The sequence below is a fragment of the Chiloscyllium plagiosum genome, unplaced genomic scaffold, assembly GCF_037043375.1.
Source record: "Chiloscyllium plagiosum isolate Xiang-an unplaced genomic scaffold, Cpla_swu_hap1 HiC_scaffold_40, whole genome shotgun sequence".
Lineage (NCBI taxonomy): Eukaryota > Metazoa > Chordata > Chondrichthyes > Orectolobiformes > Hemiscylliidae > Chiloscyllium > Chiloscyllium plagiosum.
The window spans coordinates 20,911,347-20,932,454 of record NW_028270178.1 but is presented as its reverse complement, the minus strand read 5'-3'; positions in this window follow the sequence as shown (position 1 = coordinate 20,932,454).

The following is a 21,108-nucleotide window of genomic DNA, read 5'->3' as shown; positions in this document are numbered from 1 at the left end:
GTCAGAGTGATTTAACAGTGCAGCAAGAGTAAGGTGCTCAGTGGGGAATGATAGAGGGCATCATTTAAATAGGGTGCAAGGTGGTTAGGGTGCTAATGTTCCTGGTATGTAGGGTGTCGACTGGTGAGAATTTTTAATGCCAAATAGGATGTGGTTGGATTCCTGATTGAGTTCCCTGATTGGTGCTGTTAACCTGGTCCAACAGAGAGCCCTGGCTGACAGATATAATCAAGAGTGTCGGGGGATCTGGTCGCTCTGAGAGCTGGCTCTGATGAAATTGCACCAGTGTCAGGTACTTTACACATATAAATGAAGGTGACTTGGTGACGGAATATTGACCTCTGTGGAGGTATTTCTTTGACGACGGGTTTGGAATTTGTGATGTATTCATGCAAAAGCACCTACTAGCTGAAATCCAACTGGACTTCAAACAGGCATTTCAAATGGCTTTGTCAGTCGAAAATGTGGTAATTGGAGCATGTCAGTGGACAGTCTCGCCAGACCAATTTGGCTTTCGGAAACCCCCTTGAGTGAACGCAATCGCATCTCCTCAGGACACATTGTGAGCAGATGGTCCCGAGGTCAGCTCACTCCAGAACCCCAAAACAAAGACAAAACATGGCCCAGCCTTGAAAACTTGCTTCAGGATCGGAACCAGGAAGCCATTCCAGTTGCTGCTGGGATGTGAACTTGTGAAAATGAAAGAGTCCAAATTACCTTGAATGAGTAAGAGACCTCGTATGCCGGTATCCAGGAGACTGCAGAGCCTGGAAAACTCATCTATAGCTGGCTTGGAATAGTTGAATTCCTTAACAATATCCAAATCAAAACGAAATCAAATTAAATATTTGGTTAATTGGTCATCTGGTTCTAATGGAGGTAAATATAAGCACAGCTGTATCAGTGATTACAGAACCAATCTTTACAAAGTTCGCTCCGGACGCCACCTCTGAAGTTCGTGTTAGATCTCAACTACACTGAAAATCTCAGGGAACGTTTACACATTAAGAGGATAACTTCGTTTGCGATCTCATTTGAGAATTGTGATTAATTTGGATGTCCATTTAAAGTGGTTCGAGTTCATTTGTCAAACTCTGTGATGATGATTGCAAAGTTGTGAGCATCATCTGCAAGACACAGACTCCCTGAAGTATTGGTGACGGGCAATGGGAAGTCATTTTCCACAACTGATATCGAATATTTTCTGAAGTTGAATGGCATTCGGCATTTTCAGGAAGCTCCATGCTATCCACCACACAATGTTTTGGTGGAAAGAGCAGTCGAAACACTGAAGGCAGGCATAAAGGAACAGCCCAGAAGCTTCACTGGATGCCAAACTCTCCTGTCCGATTATTGCACGACCTCTCACACAAGAGCAGCGATAGCTTCAGGAGAGTTGCTGATGGGGAGAAGATCTGGACCGGGGTTTAAACTTGATATTCCCAGACCGTGGGTCAGCTGAAATAGCATCAGGAGCGCGAAGACCAGGCACATGCCTCCTCTAAGTGAGAGAGACCAATTCTTTCGGGGGGCGAAGTTTGCTTTCAAAACTAATGGTCCTGTATGGTTTCAAGGTGCGATCGTTGCGAGGTCAGGTCCCATGATTTGCAACGTTTGGTTAAGTGAGGCAGTCCTGAACAAACGTGCAGATCATTCTTGTTCCCGTCAGAATAGCCAGTACCGTTGTCAGAATCAATGGGTTTTCATGTCTGTCTAGCGTTGAATGAATCTGCAAAGGTGAGTTGGATGCAGCCTCCATAGCATTGCCATCTGAAGAAGAGGAGGAAACTTTCACGTGACAATCTGGTAGCAAGTGACAGGTTACGGTCAAGTAATTGTCGCCTGTGCCCGAGTCAGAGCTGGAGGAAACAGTCCTGGGGTGAAAAAGGAACAATACTGATTCAAAATAGTGACCCAGTCAGACACCCGGAGACTTTGGCAAGGACTGAATGACATCACAGGTTCTAAAAAGAGACAGTGCAACATAGCAGACGATGACATTTTCCTCCCAAATTACCTCAACGCCTTGTATGCTCACTTTGCACGGAATTATGACAGAGAGCCAACACGCATTCCGACATGTCCTGACAACCCTATCCCAACAGTCACTGCGTCAGGGGTCAGATCAGTTTTCCTTTGTGTGAATCCAAGGAAAGCGATGGGACCAGATGGAGTAGCAGGCCGTGAACTCACAGCGTGCGCAGATCAACTTGCAGAGGTCTTTTCGGACATCTTCAGTCTCTCCCTGCAGCAGGCCACAGTTCCTGCCTGTTTCAAGAGGGCCAAAATCATCCCTGTGCCTCAGAAGGCTCATGCAGCATGTCTCAATGACTGTTACCCACTCGCCCTAAGTTCGGTGGCCATGAAGTCCTTTAAAAGGTTGGTCATGGCATCAATCAACTCCAGTCTCCCCTCTACTGATTAGATTAGATTAGATTAGATTAGATTACTTACAATGTAGAAACAGGCCCTTCGGCCCAACAAGTCCACACCGACCTGCCGAAGCGCAACCCACCCAGACCCATTCCCCTACATTTACCCCTTCACCTAACACTACGGGCAATTTAGCGTGGCCAATTCACCGAACCTGCACATTTTTGGACTGTGGGAGGAAACCGGAGCACCCGGAGGAAACTTCCGCGGACACGGGGAGAATGTGCAAACTCCACACAGTCAGTCGCCTGAGGCGGGGATTGAACCCGTGTCTCTGGCGCTGAAAGGCAATAGTGCTAACCACCGTGCCACTCTTGACCCACTCCAATTTGCATATCAGACCAACAGATCCACGTCAGATGCCATATCAATTGCCCTTCACTCCGCGCTAGTACATCTTGACACCAAGCACAGCTACGTAAGAATCATACTCATTGACTACAGTTTACCTCCAATGCTATTATCTCCTGATTGCTAAACTTAGTGATCTCGGACAAAGCCCCATTCGCTGCAACTGGATCCTCAGTTTCCTGACATACAGGCCACAACCAGTAAAGATTGGGGACAATATTTCATCCTCACTAATACTCAATATTGGAGCCCCAGAGGTGCGTACTCATCCCCCTTCATTACTCACTGTATACCCATGACTGCGTCGCCAAATACCAGACTAATTACGTTTACAAGTTTGCTGATGACATTACCATAATCGATCGAATCTCAGTCGGCGACGAAACAGACTACAGACGGGAGGTGGAAGCCTTGGAAAAATGGTGCACTGTGAACAATGAGCTCTCAATGCCGGCAAAACCAATGAAACTATTATTGACTTTTGGCGGGGTGTTACTCATACCACCTGCACATTAACAGCACAGAGGTGGAACAAGTGGAGTGTGTCAAGCTATTGGAAGTAGTCATCAACAACAAGCTTTCTTGGACTCTTCTTTTTTTGGACGCACTGGTTACTCTTCTTCCTCAAGCAGCTGAGGAAATTTGGCATGATAGCGATTAGCCTTGCCAAAATTATAGGTTCGCCATCAAAAACATTCTAAAAATGTGTTGCTGGAAAAGCGCAGCAGGTCAGGCAGCATCCAAGGAGCAGGAGAATCGACGTTTCGGGCATAATTCCTGAAGAAGGACATATGCCCGAAACGTCGATTCTCCTGCTCCTTGGATGGTGACTGACCTGCTGCGCTTTTCCAGCAACACATTTCTGAGCTCTGACCTCCAGCATCTGCAGTCCTCACTTTCTCCATCGAGAACATTCTGTCTGGATGTATCACTCCTTGGTCTGGAAACTACACCATTCAAGATCAGAGACGGTTGCAGAGAGTGGTGAAAGCGGCCGAGAAAATCACAAAAGCCAACATCCCATTTATAGAATCCATCTACCAAGCCCGCTGTCAAGGAAAAGCTGCCAGCATTCTCAAAGATCCATTCCACACTGGCAATGTTTTTTGCACAATATCTACCGTTGGGGAGAAGGTGCAAAAGCCTTAACACAGGCACCTGATAATTTCGTAACTGTTAATGTCCTGCTGTTGTTGGAATATTGAATGGACTCACAAGCTCTTAACATTCGCCTGTACCTGTGTTTTTGTTTTTTTCTGCTGTTTACATATTATTAACTTAACTGTGCTGCTTAACTATGTGATCTGCCTATTGCTCGCAAAACAAAGGCTTTCACTGTGCCTCTTTACACGTGACAATAAATTCAATTGAACTCAATTCAAGTTAAAAAGTTGAAGTAGAAGGTGTGATTGAGGTTCACAAGGAAGAGGTAATAGAAATCTTGCAGAGTGTGAAAATAGATAACTCCTCTGAGCCGGATGGGATTTATCCTAGGATCCTCTGGGAAGCCAGAGAGGAGATTGCCGAGCCTTTGGCATTGATCTTTAAATTGTCATTGTCTACAGGAATAGTGCCAGAAGACCGGAGGTTAGCAAATGTGGTTTCCCTGTCCAAGAAGGGGACTAGAGACAATATTGGTAATTATAGACCAGTGAGCCTAACTTCAGTTGTTGTTGAAGTGTTGGAAAAGGTTATAAGAGATAGGATTTAAAATCATCCAGAAAAGAATAATTTGATTAGGGATAGTCAGCACGGTTTTGTGAAGGGTAGGTCGGGCCTCACAAACCTTATCGAGTTCTTTGAGAAGGTGACCAAACAGGTAGATGAGAGTAAACTGGTTGATGTCGTGTATATGGATTTCAGCAAGGCAATAAGGTTACCCACAATAGGCTATTGTACAAAATGCGGAGGAATGGAATTATCGGAGATATAGCAGTTTGGGGTGTAGGTTGGATCAGTAATTGGCTTGCTGAAAGAAGGCAGAGGGTGGTGATTTATGGGAAATATTCACCCAGGAGTCCAATTACTCGTGGTGTACCACAAGGGTCGATGTTACGTCCAAAGCTGCTCGTCATTTTTTTTAAATGACCTGGATGAGAGCGTAGAAGGGTGGGTTAATAAATTTGCAGACGACACTAAGGTGGGTGGAGTTGTGGATAGTGATGAAGGATGTTATGGGTTACAGAGAGACATAGATACGCTGCAGAGCTGGGCTGAGAAGTGGCAAATGGAGTTTAATGCGGACAAGTGTGAGGTGATTCACTTTGGTCGAAGTAACCGGAATGCAAAGTATTGGGTTAATGGTAAGATTCTTGGTAGTGTAGATGAGCAGAGAGATCTCGGTGTCCAGGTACACAGATCCTTAAAGTTGCTACCCAGGTTGACAGAGGTATTAAGAAGACATTCAGTGATTTAGCTTTTATTAATAGTGGGATCGAGTTCCGGAACCATGAGGTTATGCTACAGCTGTATAAAGCTCTGGTGCGGCCGCACTTGGAGTATTGTATATATTTCTGGTCACCGCATTATAAGAAGGATGTGGAAGCTTTGGAAAGGGTGCAGAGGAGATTTACTGGGATGTTGCCTGGTGTGGAGGGAAGGTCTTACGAGGAAAGGCTAAGGGACTTGAGGCTGTTTTCGTTGGAGACAAGAAGGTTGAGAGGTGACTTAATAGAGACATATAAGATAATCAGAGGGTTAGATAGGGTGGACAGGGAGAGGCTTTTTCCAAGTATGGTGACGGGGAGCACGAGGGGGAATAGCTTTAAATTAAGGGGTGATAGATATTGGACAGATGTCAGAGGTAATTTCTTTACTCAGAGAGTAGTAAGGGTATGGAATGCTTTGCCTGCAAAGGTAGTAGATTCGCCAACTTTAAGTACGTTTAAGTCGTCATTGGACAAGCATATGGACGTACATGGAATAGTGCAGGTTAGTTAGGCTTCAGATTGTAATGACATGTCGGCACAACATCGAGGGCCGAAGGGCCTATACTGCGCTGTAATGTTCAATGTTCTATGTACAAGAGAAATAGGAGGTGAGAATCCCCGGTCTTGGTGGGGGAGTAGTGTAATCATTGGAACGAGGGCCAGGTTTGATCCCACTGACTATGAGATCCTTGACTGGGGCTGTAAACATGCGAAAATTATGGAGTTAAACAGGAGATGGTCTCTGCTGAGAGCCTGTCCTTTTTCTGCAGTGATGTTCGAGACCGGGTGTCCTTCGAGAGGGAGCATGCAGTGCCCACCAACACTCTTGATGCCTCTAGGGAAAGTTTGTCACGATGAGGAATAGAGTGCTTTATTTCCCCCTGCAGATCAATTTTCATTTGGTCCTTACACTTCCCTTCCTTTTCACTTTCTTTTCTCACGCACACCTTACCCCTTTTGGACTTTGCTTGTTAATGACTACCTGGCTACATGGATGTTTTTCCTGCTGGTGGAATTACACCATGAAGTTCTTGTGCAATGATGTCTTTTTTTATTATTGAATCTGTACACACTCACACAGCTACAAGGACATGGGTGATGTGGGAGAAATATAAGCGTTACTGCTGTGCATTGATCATGTCGGGGATGATCAAAAGGGAAAGAAAATAAAGAAAAAAAGTGGGTCTCCTTACTGTAGGCACTGGCTTTGAGTTGGTTGGTTGGAACCCATGTACTGTGTCCTTGCAAATAAACCGACCGACTCCCACAGCTACCTAGACTACATCTCCTCCCAACCTGCCCCCTATAAAAACGCCATCCCATATTCCCAGTTTCTTTCCCTCTGCCGCATCTGATCCCAGGAGGACCAGTTCAAACACCGAACAACTTAGATGGCCTCCTTCTTCAAAGACAGCAATTTCCCCCTAGACGTGGTCGACGATGCCCTCCACCGCATCTTCACCACTTCCCGCTCCTCCGCCCTTGGGCCCCGCCCCTCCAATCTCCACCAGGACAGAACCCCACTGGTCCTCAACTACCACCCCACCAACCTCCATATACACCGTATCATCCGTCGTCATTTCCGCCACCTCCAAACGGACCCCACCACCAAGGATATATTTCCCTCCCCTCCACGATCAGCGTTCCAAAAAGACCACTCCCTCCGTGCCTCCCTTGTCAGGTCCGCACACCTCCCCCCCCCCCCCCGCCCCCCACCATCCCAACCTCCTCTCCCGGCACCTTCCCCTGCAACCGCAGGAAATATAAAACTTGGGCCCACACCACTCCCCTTACTTCCCTCCAAGGCCCCAAGGGATCCTTCCATGTCCACCACAAATTCACCTGCACGTCCATATACATCACTTACTGCATCCGCTGCACCCTATGTGGCCTTCTCTATATTGGGGAGACAGGCCGCCTACTTGCGGAACGTTCCAGAAAACACCTCTGGGACACCCGGACCAACCAACCCTACTACTCCATGGCTCAACACTTCAACTCCCCCTCCCACTCCACCAAGGACATACAGGTCCTTGGACTCCTCCATCGCCAGACCATAGCAACACGACGGCTGGAGGAAGAGCGCCTCATCTTCCACCTAGGAACCCTCCAACCACAAGGGATAAACTCAGATTTTTCCAGCTTCCTCATTTCCCCTCCCCCCACCTTGTCTCATTCCCAACCCTCGAACTCATCACCACCTTCTTAAGCTGCAATCTTCTTCCTGACCTCTCCACCCCCATCCCACTCCGGCCTATCACCCTCACCTTATCACCCTCACCTTTACCTCCTTCCACCTATCGCATTTCCAAAGCCCCTCCCCCCAAGTCCCTCCTCCCTACCTTTTATCTTAGCCTGCTTGACACATTTTCCTCATTCCTGAAGAAGGGTGCATGCCCGAAACGTCGATTGTCCTACTCCTTGGATGCTGCCTAACCTGCTGCGTGTTTCCAGCAACACATTTTCTGGTCCTTGCAAATAAAGGATGATTTAGTGAGGGGATACCGCTCTCTGTGTAGTTATTTCAGTGTCAAATGAACACATTCCTTTGTTATGAATGGGTGCTAGATGTAAATCTGAAATGGCATAAAAGAGAACGATCACTTGTGTGTTGGCAGATTGTGTCTGCCGGGTGCCACAGAGAAGGAACCAAACATCGATTACATGAGCACAAATTACCAGGTCAGGTTCTTTGCTTTGTGCAATGACGTAGGCATTCGGGCTGTGCTAGCATTGACAGCATGCCCCTTAAAGGTGGAGCAGTGCTGCGTCCCGTCAACAACTGGTAGGCTGACCCACACGCCCTGGGGGAGGGTAATCCAGGATATTCACAGAGTGGTGGTGAAGGAGAAGCAATATATTTCCCAGTCGAGATTTTGAGTGATTTTATAGGGAAGTGTAGGGGGTGGTGTTCTAGTGTGTCTCTGTCCTTGCCTGGATGGAAGTGATCACGTGTTGGAATGTGCTATTTCAGGACCTTTGGTGAATTTCTGCACTGTGTCTTGTAGCCGGTACCCAATGCTGATATTGAGTATTGGTGGTTGAGGGGCTGGATGATTGTGGGTATTGATACAATCAAGCATGTTGCTTTGTCCTGGAGAGTGTCAAGACCTTTTTTTTATAATTAGCGTCAGTGCTCAATTTCTCTTTCACAGTGAATATTCGTTCTGACTCTCAATGTTCGAGGAACTGCTCAGATATGATGCTGTATATGGCCATCCACTGTGTGCTGTAACTAATGTGCCCAGAAATAAACAGGTGAAAGTAACAACAAGAATCACAATTGTAGACACAGACTGAAACATAACCTTACATTTCACAATCGCTGCAACAAAACAAAATGTCAGACACACCCAAAGAAGGATGTCCAGGAATGTTGACAACGGGGTAGTTTCAATGATGGGCAGTGGGAGATGGTAAATAGAATTGTGAACAACTGGACAAGCTTTGCTTTTCGGAAGCAAGACCACAGACTGAATGTGAGTTGTGGAAAAGAGCTTTGAATATTACATATTTTCATCCCAGCAGCTAATAATGCCAGTAAAATCAGATTCCAGAATGATAGCAGTTTCGAAGACATTAAAGTTTAATCTTTTCATTCTCTGGTAGTCAGTCACTGAACATAGTCACACGATTTAGCACACGAACGTCAACTTATTGGTGACACAAACAAAGCTAGAAGCACATGAGAAATTGCAAAAGGCTTTCACATGAAACACAAAAGCAAAGACTCAGTCTTTTGCACAACAATATCCATTACAGGTAAACAATATGTGTGAAACATCATTCTAAATACAAATTGTTAATTTTTTGCAGTACTGATTGATTCCAATTTTCATGGCCGAGAGTGGTCTACCAATTCTGAGGACATAGCTTTCTTTGCAGTTAACACAACCTTGGAAATCCTACAAGTTCTTTCAAGTTGGAGACCCTGTTAGAAGACTAGAAATGCATCTTCAACTGCTGGTCAGACTTGTATGGTTATTTACACAGTTTAATAATTCGAGTAAATGGATATTTTACTACTTTGATTAATTCCTCCTAGAATTTAGTTTGGGTTAGAGCGCATATGCAAGTGTTGGTGCATGAACTCAGAAGCTGTAGCATGAATCCAATTTCTTGAAGAACAAATGTTGGATCATTGAAAATCTTATTTTCATAATTATAATTTATTATTTGCCAGTTGAAACAGTGTATGATATATGTCATCCACAACAGTATAAAATTAGCAGACAAGGCAAAGAGCAAGATGATGGATTTTATCCTGTTTACCACCTCTGGATCAATATTGTTCTTTCCATTTCTTTGGATCTGGAGGCGACAGCGGATGTGGTTAACTGTTATAATGTGCCTGACAGTCAGATCATTGCATATCAAAATCAATACAATTGGAACCAATGGTGTTATTATACTGTCAATCCATTCATATACTTTCCAGAATAATAACGTGTAATAGTCTGATTTTATGATGCAAAACCATGGCAAGTTGCCAATAACAACTGAAGGAGTAAACACAAAATACCAAGTAATTGACTGCAAACAGCTGACCACACACAAAGTTAATATAACTACAAACACAGTCCTCGTGTTACAATACCTTGCTCTTAGCTTTTGGCAACAAATTGCTACATACTGATCAAATGTGAAAGCAACTGTGAACCAAACTGAACAATCCACGACCGCAATGAATATAACAAACCTCAAGGCACACACAGGAGTGATGGATAAGAAATTAAGTGGGAAATAGAAATTCTGTCTAGTAAGACATTAAGGATGACGAGAAGTAGATTTGCTGTTGACATTGCCAATAAATTGCGACTGATGCATTTGGAGAGCCCACAATGGCCTTGCTTCAAGATCACAATTGCCACTAAATTAACTGAAAGAAAAATAAATAAAATTACACTTCTTTATGATTAGAGTCACAGCAAAAACATCGGCATAAATGAGACCAAGGGCCTCAGATTAAACATGGACTAAATTGCACGATGCATAGGGAAAAAGTTACAATAGATTGATGACCCAAGCAAAAAAAGAATGAAATTAAGATATGTTGGGAACCAGTAGACAAGGGGAATAAATTGATAAATAAATTAGATTAAAAACCATAAAAAAGGAAACATTTTAATGCAAGTATATCACGCTGACAGATCACTGAAATAGTTAGCAGATTTCTTCCTGCTTACTAAATTTGTAATGGAAGAAAAAATCAAGTAAGAATGGTAATAAGGATAAAATATTTAATATCAATAGGCCTCATCAGGAGCTCAGTACATATGCAATCTTGACTATATATATATATGAAGTGGAACTGAGATGGTTTAATATGATGATTAGGTTGTTGGACTGGCCTGTCACTGAACGGGTTTCCACGCTTTCTCATGCATACTAGTCATTAATCTGCAAGACCTGTTAATGCGGGGACATAGCTCACGGAGATGGGCAGGCATAGGAGAACATGAAAATCATTTTGGAACTTGGTAATTGTGGTACTTTATCAGAACACTAACACTGTAATTGGAATGTGTGATTACTGTCCGCTTGATTGTCAACACATCCACAAAAATGGTCACTTCCTTTACCACCAACACTCAGTCGCAGTGTGCACTGTCAACAAAATTCACTGCAGAAATTCACCAGCGATTCACGGACATCATCAGCCACACTCATAAACACTTCCATACAGAAGGACAGAGTGTCTGATACATGGGACCATCACACCCTGCATGTTCCCTTGAACACACTCACCATCCTGACTTGAAAATACATCACCGTTCCTTCACTATCTCAGGTCATAATCATGGATTTCCCTGACCCACGGCATTGTGGATAAACCCACATCAGACAAACTGCAGCAGTGCATGAAAGTTCCATCATCGTTTCAAGAGGCAATTAGCGATGGACAATAAATACTGGTCTGCCAGCTCACATCCCACACATGAATAAAAAAAGGACTAGTCAGAATTCAAAATTCAGTGTTCGGATCACTTGTGTCTGTAAGGTTAAATTTTGTGAAGTGACACGAACAGAAGTCTTCAGGACAGAATGACGAAATGAATCAATCAACACCTGGAATCCACTTCCAGCATAAAAAAAACATTGATGTTACAACAGTGGGAGGAAATCCTTGGGGTTCAGACGCTTCTTCACATATCAAACGAAAGGCACAATCGTTTATACATTAATTATATCCCACCCTTACAGACGAATCATATCATTAATTATTTGCATCTGCACCCAATCTAATCAGCCATGTGACTGGCTAGTCAGTGATGGACAGCCTTACAGACATCTCACGGTCTTCTATAATGACATAATGTTTCCGGATGCCCTTATCTCCATCCTTGGAGATTTCATAGTGCGTGCTAAGTATAATCACATTCGAATACTGCTGACATTTGCACCTGTCATTGAACCCTCCTTGCAATAGTGTGGAAGCTCTCCCTCACTGTCCAGAGGATTTTTAGTGTAATCTCTTGAATGCTTATTCAGTTTTGTTTTTAGGTTATACACATTGTAAATAATTAAAACATTCAAATATGAACATCTGGAAATCTCAACTAATGTAAATTATTTGTGATGGCTCTCAGACTTTAAAGCTGCTATGTATGAGATTCGTCTGTCAGAATCCTTTCGCATGTCCCTCTGCATCTGTTTCTGCATAAACTGCAGTCTCTAAAAGGATTCTTTGTGTATTATCTTAATCTATTATGTTGCATATAATCTATCTGCAAAGCTACATTGTCCTAATTCGTGCTTTACTGTAATGCTACACTAAACAAACGTTTCGAAGTTGAAGGCATGTACTGTACATTTAAGAGAGAGAGAATGATGAGCTGAACTGAGAGATGACAAGCAACTCTGTTATGGCTGGATGGCAGTCCTGGAGTGTACTGGAAAGTTGAAATATGTAATCTATGGCTGTAAAGTGAATACCTGAGTTTTGGTTCCTATTTTGAGAACAATCCCACTTTAACCAAACAGCCAAATTATGCCCCAGGATACTAAAACCTAACTGAGCTTGAAATTGCGGTTTTGTGGAAAAAGGTGGACATTTTGTAAATTGGTCAGACAGAAACTGGCATATAGAGAGAAACTGTTGCAGAACACATTGCCCATCTCACGTCTTGCTCCAAAAAGAATAAGAAAACATACTGTATCAGAGCTACCTTCTCAGTTGAAAAATACTCGCAGTGAAAAGGAAGAACACCACTCAGAGAGATAATCAGCCAAACGAGTGCCGACACAGAAGATGGCAGAGACTGTGTGATTTTGAAATTAAGTTGCTATGATTTCAATAAATGTCTTATTATGGATTTTGAGGCAAATTTTCAGCAGTTAAGAGAATGGAGGGCTTAGATTTGCGAATTGATATTTTTTTGTTTACTGTTTGCTTTCACCGTTTAAAAATTAAATTGATTTTATTTTCTATAAACAGTTGAATCCGGGAGTTCCTTGTCACCAATATTTTAACGGATTGTGAAGCAAGGCGAGCTCTTCTGTGTGATTGTCTTAAATAACAGAGTGGTTCAACCTCCGTGTTGCAACACACGTTATTTCCCAGTCAACTGCAAACTGTTTTAGCCATCATTGCAGCAATGGGAACGTGAGTTCCATGATGAGGGCTGTTAACTTGATCTAATCAGGAAGCCCATGCTGATAGATATAAATAGGAGTCAGGGCTTCCTTTCACTCAGAGAGTTGGCTCTGAGGGAGCTGGATTAGTGTCAAGGACTGTCCATGTATAAATAAAGAGTAACTTGGTGACGGGACACTGGCCACTGTGGATTTATATTACAGGGAGTCTACTGTTCTTGATCTGGTCTTGATCTAAATCTGGAACTTCCCTCTGAAATGGCCTAAAAATAAAAAAAAACAAACAGGAGTGTCCGGGTTTTATTGACTCTGAGAGCTGGCTCCAAGAAAGCCGGACACGTGCAAATAAAGAGTGAATTGGTGATGTGATACCAGCCTCTGAGGAGTTCTTTAAACATTGTCTTGGTTTCAGCTAAAGGCAACACATACAGCTACGATGCAAATATGCAATTGACTGCAACTGAAGAATTATCACTTTGTTCCAATAAATTAAAGCAATTTCTTAACATTTGCCTTGTTGAGGCAAAAGTAATTTCCGGCTACAGATTTGGGAGCGACATTATGCTGAGCCACACCGAGATTCTGATGAAAGAAATAACTGCTGTTTTTTTTATTATTTCCTTTTGTGAGATATTGAGCTCCAACTGAAGTCTGGGTCATTTTAAATCAGAGAAAGACTCGATCTATACAGGTAGCTTCAAGGATAAAGGGGTAGAACATGGGGAATTTACTTTGCCTCTGAGCTACAGAGACCAGTTTCTCTTTAATGAGGCATGTGTCCACAATCCAATTAATAATGTTCATTAAACTGTTATCTGATGTGAAGCATCTTAAGTCTTACGTTGCTTTTCAATCATGGAGTCGTACCAACATACAGCACAGAACCAGAGACATCAAACTAGCTCATCCATGCCAACCGGGTTTCCCAAACTAAGGTCGTCCTATTTTCTTGCGTTTGGGCCCATTTCCCCCTAAAATGTTTCTATTCATGTACCTGTCAAAATACATTTTTAAATGTTGTAACTGTGCCTGCATCCATCATCTTCTCTGACAGTTCATTCCACGTAAGAATCACTCTCTGTGTGAAAAACCTACCTCTCAACGGTGTTTTAAATCTTTCTTTTTTTATCTTTAAACTTATGGTCTCCTGTTTTGAGCCTCCTCGCACATCTGAGAGAAAATAACTTTACTTTTCATATTATCCTTGCCCCTCATGATTTTATAAATCTCTGGAAGGTTACTCCTCAGTCTCCAACGCTGCAGAGACAATAACTCAAACCTTCCAGTCCTGGCAACATCTTGACCAATTTTAACTGAAACCTCTCAAATCCATTAATATGCTTTCGATAGCAAGTGGCCAAGACTGCACATTATTCCAAAGCTAGATTCACCAACGCTTCGTACAACGGCAACATGACATCGCAACAACTATATTCAATGATCTGAGCTATGAAACACGCCAAGTGCCTCCTTTATCTACCTGTGACACAACATGCAAACAAGTATGTACCTGAATACTAAGGTATCTCTGTTTGACAACACTTCCCACGGCGCTTCCATGTACTACAAAAGCCCTGCCTTAGTTCATCTTACCAAAATGCATCACGTCACTTTTATCTAATTTATGTTCCATCTGCCACGCCTTGGCCAATTGACCAAATTGATCAAGATCCCTTAGTTATGTCAGATAACCATCACAGTCTGCTTTACCACTAATGTTGGAGTCATTTGCAAACGTAATAACCATATTTCAAATGAATGTCTTCTCTCAGATAGTAGTAAATGTCAGGAATTCACCGCCCAGAAAATTTTGGAATCCAGATCCCTGAAATTATTTAAGGCAGAGATCGATAGAATTTTGAAATATCGAGGAGGTCAGAGCTATGTGGAGCTGGAAAAAAAGAAGTATTGAGACTTAGGTCAGATAAGCCATGACCTTATCGAACAGCCATCAGTCTACTTTGGTTCCTGTCTCCATGTCTTTATATCATATCAGGAAATTTTTAAGATCATGGAAGTGCAAGAACTCATGCTTTGGAGAAGATCAACATATGACAGGAAGAGCCTCAAACGGAATCAGCAAAATAAACTTAATGTGCCACCATGTTCTATCTTTGAACTATTAGAAGAAATATGGTTAAGAACAGCAGAGTGCCGATCTCCAAGAAGAAGGCATTAAGGACCACGCTCAGAAATGGAACCTTTGATGTGGGGAGACGAAATATACAAAGATAGACAGAAACCAAGCCACCGCTTGGGGTTTGTACAATGGCTCAGTGGTTAGCGCTGCAGTCTCAAAGCACCACAGACACGGGTTCAATCCCACCCTCAGGAACCTATCTGTGTGGAGTTTGAATGTTCTTCTCATGTCTGCTTCCACGCCGTCGGCATGCTATGTTTCGATGGGCTGTTCTGCAGAAAGGAAGTCAGGGAGTTTGAAAGTCCTCAAATGACAGAACTGACGCAAATCATTCTCATGGAATGTGTTGTCCATTTAAACAACACCCTTTGTTATTCAATAACATTGCCGTCACATAATCCACCACTATCAACATGCTGGGGATTACCGATGTCTCAAACCAGCCCTGGCTTAGCCACATAAGTATTGTTGCTACAAGATCAGATCAAAGGCTAGGAATCCTACTGTGAAAAAGTAACCTCCAGGCTCACCAAAGCCTCTCTGCCATCTTCCAGCCACAAGGCAGGAGTTTGAAGGAATACTCCCCACTTTCCTGGATGGGTGTAGTTCCAACAACAATCAAGATGCTCAACACCGTCCAAGACCATGGAAAATTCTGAAGAAGATTCATACCAGACATAAAAACGTAACTTTTGCTTCTTTCTCCAGAGGAACTGACAGATCCGCCGAATCTCTTTAACATTTCCTTTGCTTATTACAACAGTTTGTCTTTATTCCAGGATATATCAGCCCATTTGATTGCCACGACATCCACAAACCTTTAGCCCATTGTTGCTCAGTAAAAAACAGTGTGCACCATCTACAAGACTCATTGCAGCAGCTCACAACTTTTCTTCAGACAGCTCTCGCTCACCCTCACAGCCCCTAATGTCTAGGAACAGCAGATGGATGTGAATGATACCACTTGCAAGTTCCCTTCAGGACACTCACCTTCCTGGCTTGAAAACACATCACCGTTTCTTCAGTGTTGCTGAATCAGTTAAAAGACATTTGGACAGCTCCATGGAGAGAAACAGTTTAGGGGGATATGGATCAAATACAGGAAAATGGGACGAGTGCTGTTCAGGAAACCTGGTGAGCATCTATGATTTTGACTGAGGGGTCTGTTTCGGTGCTCTATGACTCGATGTGGCTGCTCTTACATCAAATGGTCTGCAGTGATTTGAGAAGGCAACTCACCACCACATCCTGAAGTGTAACTCGGGATGGGGAATAAATGGTGTCTCAGCCTGTTCGATATTAGAACTAAATACTCTAAACTTTTACAAATAAATCTGCTTCAGCGGACGCAAGGAAGCAACAAGAACTACTAGTAAAATTAGCAGGAACACATAGATTGGAAATAAACAAAGCCAGGGAAAGTATGTCAAATTTCAAAAATATTAAGGGAGTTGAGTTAAGTAGGTTATGCATGAGCATAAAAACGACACAAAAAAACTGTGAATGCTGTAATTCAGAAACAAGAATAGAAGATGCTGGAAAAGCTATGAGGAAAGATTACTGGACGCAGAATTTTAACTCTGATTTCTCTTCCCAGATGCTGCCAAACCTGCTGAGCTTTTACAGCAACTTCTGATTTTTGTTTACACAAACAAAACTGGATTTAAGGACTTACCAATAATACCAACACTTCTAAGTATTGGGTAGTAAATACGTGCTATCTGTAGGATTGCTGAGTATTTCATTCTGCGTCAGTCAGGCCTATCTGTTCCTGTGGAGTCAATGATTCTGTCCACCGATATACAACATTATCGTCACACAGCCTAATTTTATTTGGAACCTAAATGTCCAGTTACATTAGTTGCAGTAAGCTGAACAAGCATCAATTTAACCATTTTCCTTTGAGGATTATTATACAATGGAATCCATTTAGAAGAATAAAATATGACTAATGTCTTCAGAATTAGAATTAGATTTTAATGCCATGTGTTCTCAAATACTGAGGTAAACGAATGCAGTGAAAAATATACAATGTTTCCATTCTTGTCACCATCCTAGGTGCAAGGGTACCCCAGTGTATAATATTTGGTACAAAGCAGAAAATTGAAGTTAGATGTTAAATGATCTGGTTTGAAATAGTTTCGAAAGGCAGAACAATGCACGACAATTTGCAATAACGCTATTCTGTGTCAGACTGAGATATAACTTTTTCTTCATTATCTTCACTTAAATCAATGAATTGCCGGGAGGGGTTTTCCAGTGAGTGGGAAACTCACACGGGTTGCTACTCTGGCCCTTTTTTTCTGATGAACGAAGACAGCCCTGCATTTCTGAGAGGAGATTCCATTCAGAGTACCCTCAGCAATGTGGAACCATATTTCCACCCTGACAGATATTTCCTGGTTTGAACCTATAGTGCATAAAGTAAGTGTTACTTGACAGTGCTGTAAGTGTAAGTTGCCAGGAGAGTAATGATGTAGTGCACCAGGTTAATATGGTGCAGGAGGTTCGGGTGTCAAGGTGCCAGGTATGTAGATTACCGATTGGCGAGGCGTTTTAATGCCAACTAAGATGTGGGTATTGCAGTGATTGAGTTTCCTGATTGGGGCTTTTAACCTGGTCCAATCCGGGAGCCCTTGGTGATGGATATAAACAGGAGGGTACACACACACCATGGGTGCTGGGGATAAAATAAGCACTACCACACTTAGGTGGTAGTGTAAGAAAAAAAAGACAAAAAAGAGAGAAAAAAAAGGGGAGGTCCCTCACTGTTTTGATCACACAGCAAAAGAGAAGAACAGGAGTGATCACTGTAAAAAAAAATAAATAAATAAAATATAAACAGGAGGGTCAGGAATTCTGCTCACTCTGACAGCTGGATGTGAGGAAGCCAGACAAGTGTCAAACATTTTGCATGTGTAAATAAAGGGTGATTGGGTAACGGGATACCAACCTCTGTGGAGTTAATTCACTGGCGAGCAGAGTGAGATTAATGATGTATGTATTCAGCCTTACCAGCTGAAGTCCAATTGGACTTCAACTAGGCATTGCAAATGGCTTTCCCTTTGAAAACTAAGCAAGTAGAGCATATCAGTTGCAGGTTATGCCAATGGAAGTGGATACTCTCACGAGACCAACTGGGCTTGCAGGGCACCACTTCAGTGAAGGCAATTGCATCGCCTCTGGACATATTTGCTTGGAACTCCGACTCCTCAGTTTATGTAAGGCATTGGCTGTACTGAGAACCTATTCCTGAGAACATTTTCAGGTTAAGGGTACAACTTCGGTTCCAGTCTGCTGTGGACCAGGCCACACGCCCTCAAAACATTTCAAGGAAGGAGGCCTGACGCTAACGTGGCCAGGTATTTTAAGCAAGTATTATTTAGGTAGGCAAGGAGTGATGCAGCTGTTCAAACAAAACAGAATTTATTTATAAGGTTACCGAATGAAATACAGACAGGAGAGAAGAGAATACTGAATACCACTAGCTATTCGAAAACCCAACAGATTGTGGCAATTTCATGATGTTGTCCCCAATACTTTCAAAAATCCCTAAGAACATCCCCAGCAAAAAAAGTTAAAATCAAACCTAGGTTATTACACAGCTCGTGTCACTACATTACCAAAAGTATGTGGATGCCTTGGAGAGATTGGAGAAAAGGTTTACGAGGATGTTGCATGGAATGGAAGGTGCTAACTATGAAGAGAGGTTGAGTAGGTTAGGTTCATTTTCATTAGAAAAAAGTAGATTGAGAGTGGGGGCAGGCGAACCTGATTGATATTTACAAAATCATGAAGGATATGGACAGTGTAGATAGAGATAAGCTTTGTTTTCCCAGGGTGAAGGAATCAATAACGAGAGGTCACGCTTTCAGGGTGGGAGTTGGAAAGTTTAATGGGGATACACGTGGCAAGTAATTCACACAAAGGGTGATAGGTGTCTGCACCGTGTTTCCAGCAGAGGTGGTAGAGACGGTGTGGTGTAAAATTATGTCCCAATACATGTGTGAATCATAATGTAACACATGTATTGGGCCAAGCAGTGGAATGTGGTGAAACGGTTAAAAATTATGTCCCAATACATGTGTGAATCTAACCGGAATGGAGGTGTTGCTTAGTCCCGTGTGAATCTTATTACACACCTCCCCGTGTGAATCTTCTTATCTGTATGTAACCAGAATGGAATGTGTTTTTTAGCCTTGCTCTGCTGTTCACATGAATGTTTATATCTGGAAAAGAGTATATCAGCTGGAAAAGTCTCCAGTTCGGTGAGTCTGCTCCGGGGTTACGTTTAACCGCCGAGCGTGGGTTGTTGGCAACCGCTCTACGAGAACTGACGGCTCCCAGTTCCGGTAACATGTAGAGTGAGTATAAGCCAGACCCGTTGGTTGTGGCGACGCTGCGGGGAATAAAATGCCCATATTCTAGCAGACTCGCCTCTTGGTCGTTTGTTCTGTGTCAGACTACTCTCCTACGAACCTGACCTTGAGAATTTTTTAAAACATTTGGCGTAGTCGGCAGGATCAATCGCAATTGAGGAGAGATTTTGATACAGAACAATGTTTTGGAAAAAGACTAAGAAACCAGAAGAACAAACTGTGGAGGTCCCGACCGTCCCGGGATGGCATGGATATGGGCATGTACGTGGCAGATTGTTTGAGAGAGGATCCCAGTCCTGCCGAAGAACCCCTTGCCTGGGGTACAGCGGAGGATGTGGGCATGTCCAAAAAGCTGAAGCGGAGTTAACAGAATTGAATGGGATTGAACTGAACTGAACTGAGTGGAACTGAAGTGAATCAAATTGAACGGAACAAAATGGAACTGAGCTAAATTGAATTGAAATGGACGGAACTGAATTGAACACAATTGAATTGAACTGAACAGACCTGAACTGAGCTGAATTGAACTACACTGAATTGACTGAACTGAAATTAACTGAAACGAATTGAACTGAATTAAGCATAATGTAACACATGTATTGGGCCAAGCAGTGGAATGTGGTGTAAAATTATGTCCCAATACATGTGTGAATCATAATGTAACACATGTATTGGGCCAAGCAGTGGAATGTGGTGAAACGGTTAAAAATTATGTCCCAATACATGTGTGAATCTAACCGGAATGGAGGTGTTGCTTAGTCCCGTGTGAATCTTATTACACACCTCCCCGTGTGAATCTTCTTATCTGTATGTAACCAGAATGGAATGTGTTTTTTAGCCTTGCTCTGCTGTTCACATGAATGTTTATATCTGGAAAAGAGTATATCAGCTGGAAAAGTCTCCAGTTCGGTGAGTCTGCTCCGGGGTTACGTTTAACCGCCGAGCGTGGGTTGTTGGCAACCGCTCTACGAGAACTGACGGCTCCCAGTTCCGGTAACATGTAGAGTGAGTATAAGCCAGACCCGTTGGTTGTGGCGACGCTGCGGGGAATAAAATGCCCATATTCTAGCAGACTCGCCTCTTGGTCGTTTGTTCTGTGTCAGACTACTCTCCTACGAACCTGACCTTGAGAATTTTTTAAAACAGACGGGCACGGTAGATTCAGTTAAGATACGTCTGGACAAATGCATGAGCACGTGGGGAGCAATGCTGAGGAATTGACTGACAGATTTAGACCATAGAGTAGCATTGGTTCAGACTTGGAGGGCTGAAGGGCCTGTTCTTGGTCTGTAAATTTTCGTTGTTCTTTGTTCTTTGATCTAGAAGCCAGAGAGATAGGAGGATCAGCCTGGATCTGCTTCTGTGGGTCCAGTTCTTACAACATGACTGCTAAAAAAGCAAATCAAACCACAGAAGAGCTGAGCTGCGAGAACTGGACACCCCATTCATTGTACAAGTGTTTTGTTTGAACTTAATAGCCTTTGTCTGAGGCAATATCTATTAGCTATAATCAAATTCGCTCTAAGACCCTTGAAGGGCCTGTTCTTGGTCTGTAAATTTTCGTTGTTCTTTGTTCTTTGATCTAGAAGCCAGAGAGATAGGAGGATCAGCCTGGATCTGCTTCTGTGGGTCCAGTTCTTACAACATGACTGCTAAAAAAGCAAATCAAACCACAGAAGAGCTGAGCTGCGAGAACTGGACACCCCATTCATTGTACAAGTGTTTTGTTTGAACTTAATAGCCTTTGTCTGAGGCAATATCTATTAGCTATAATCAAATT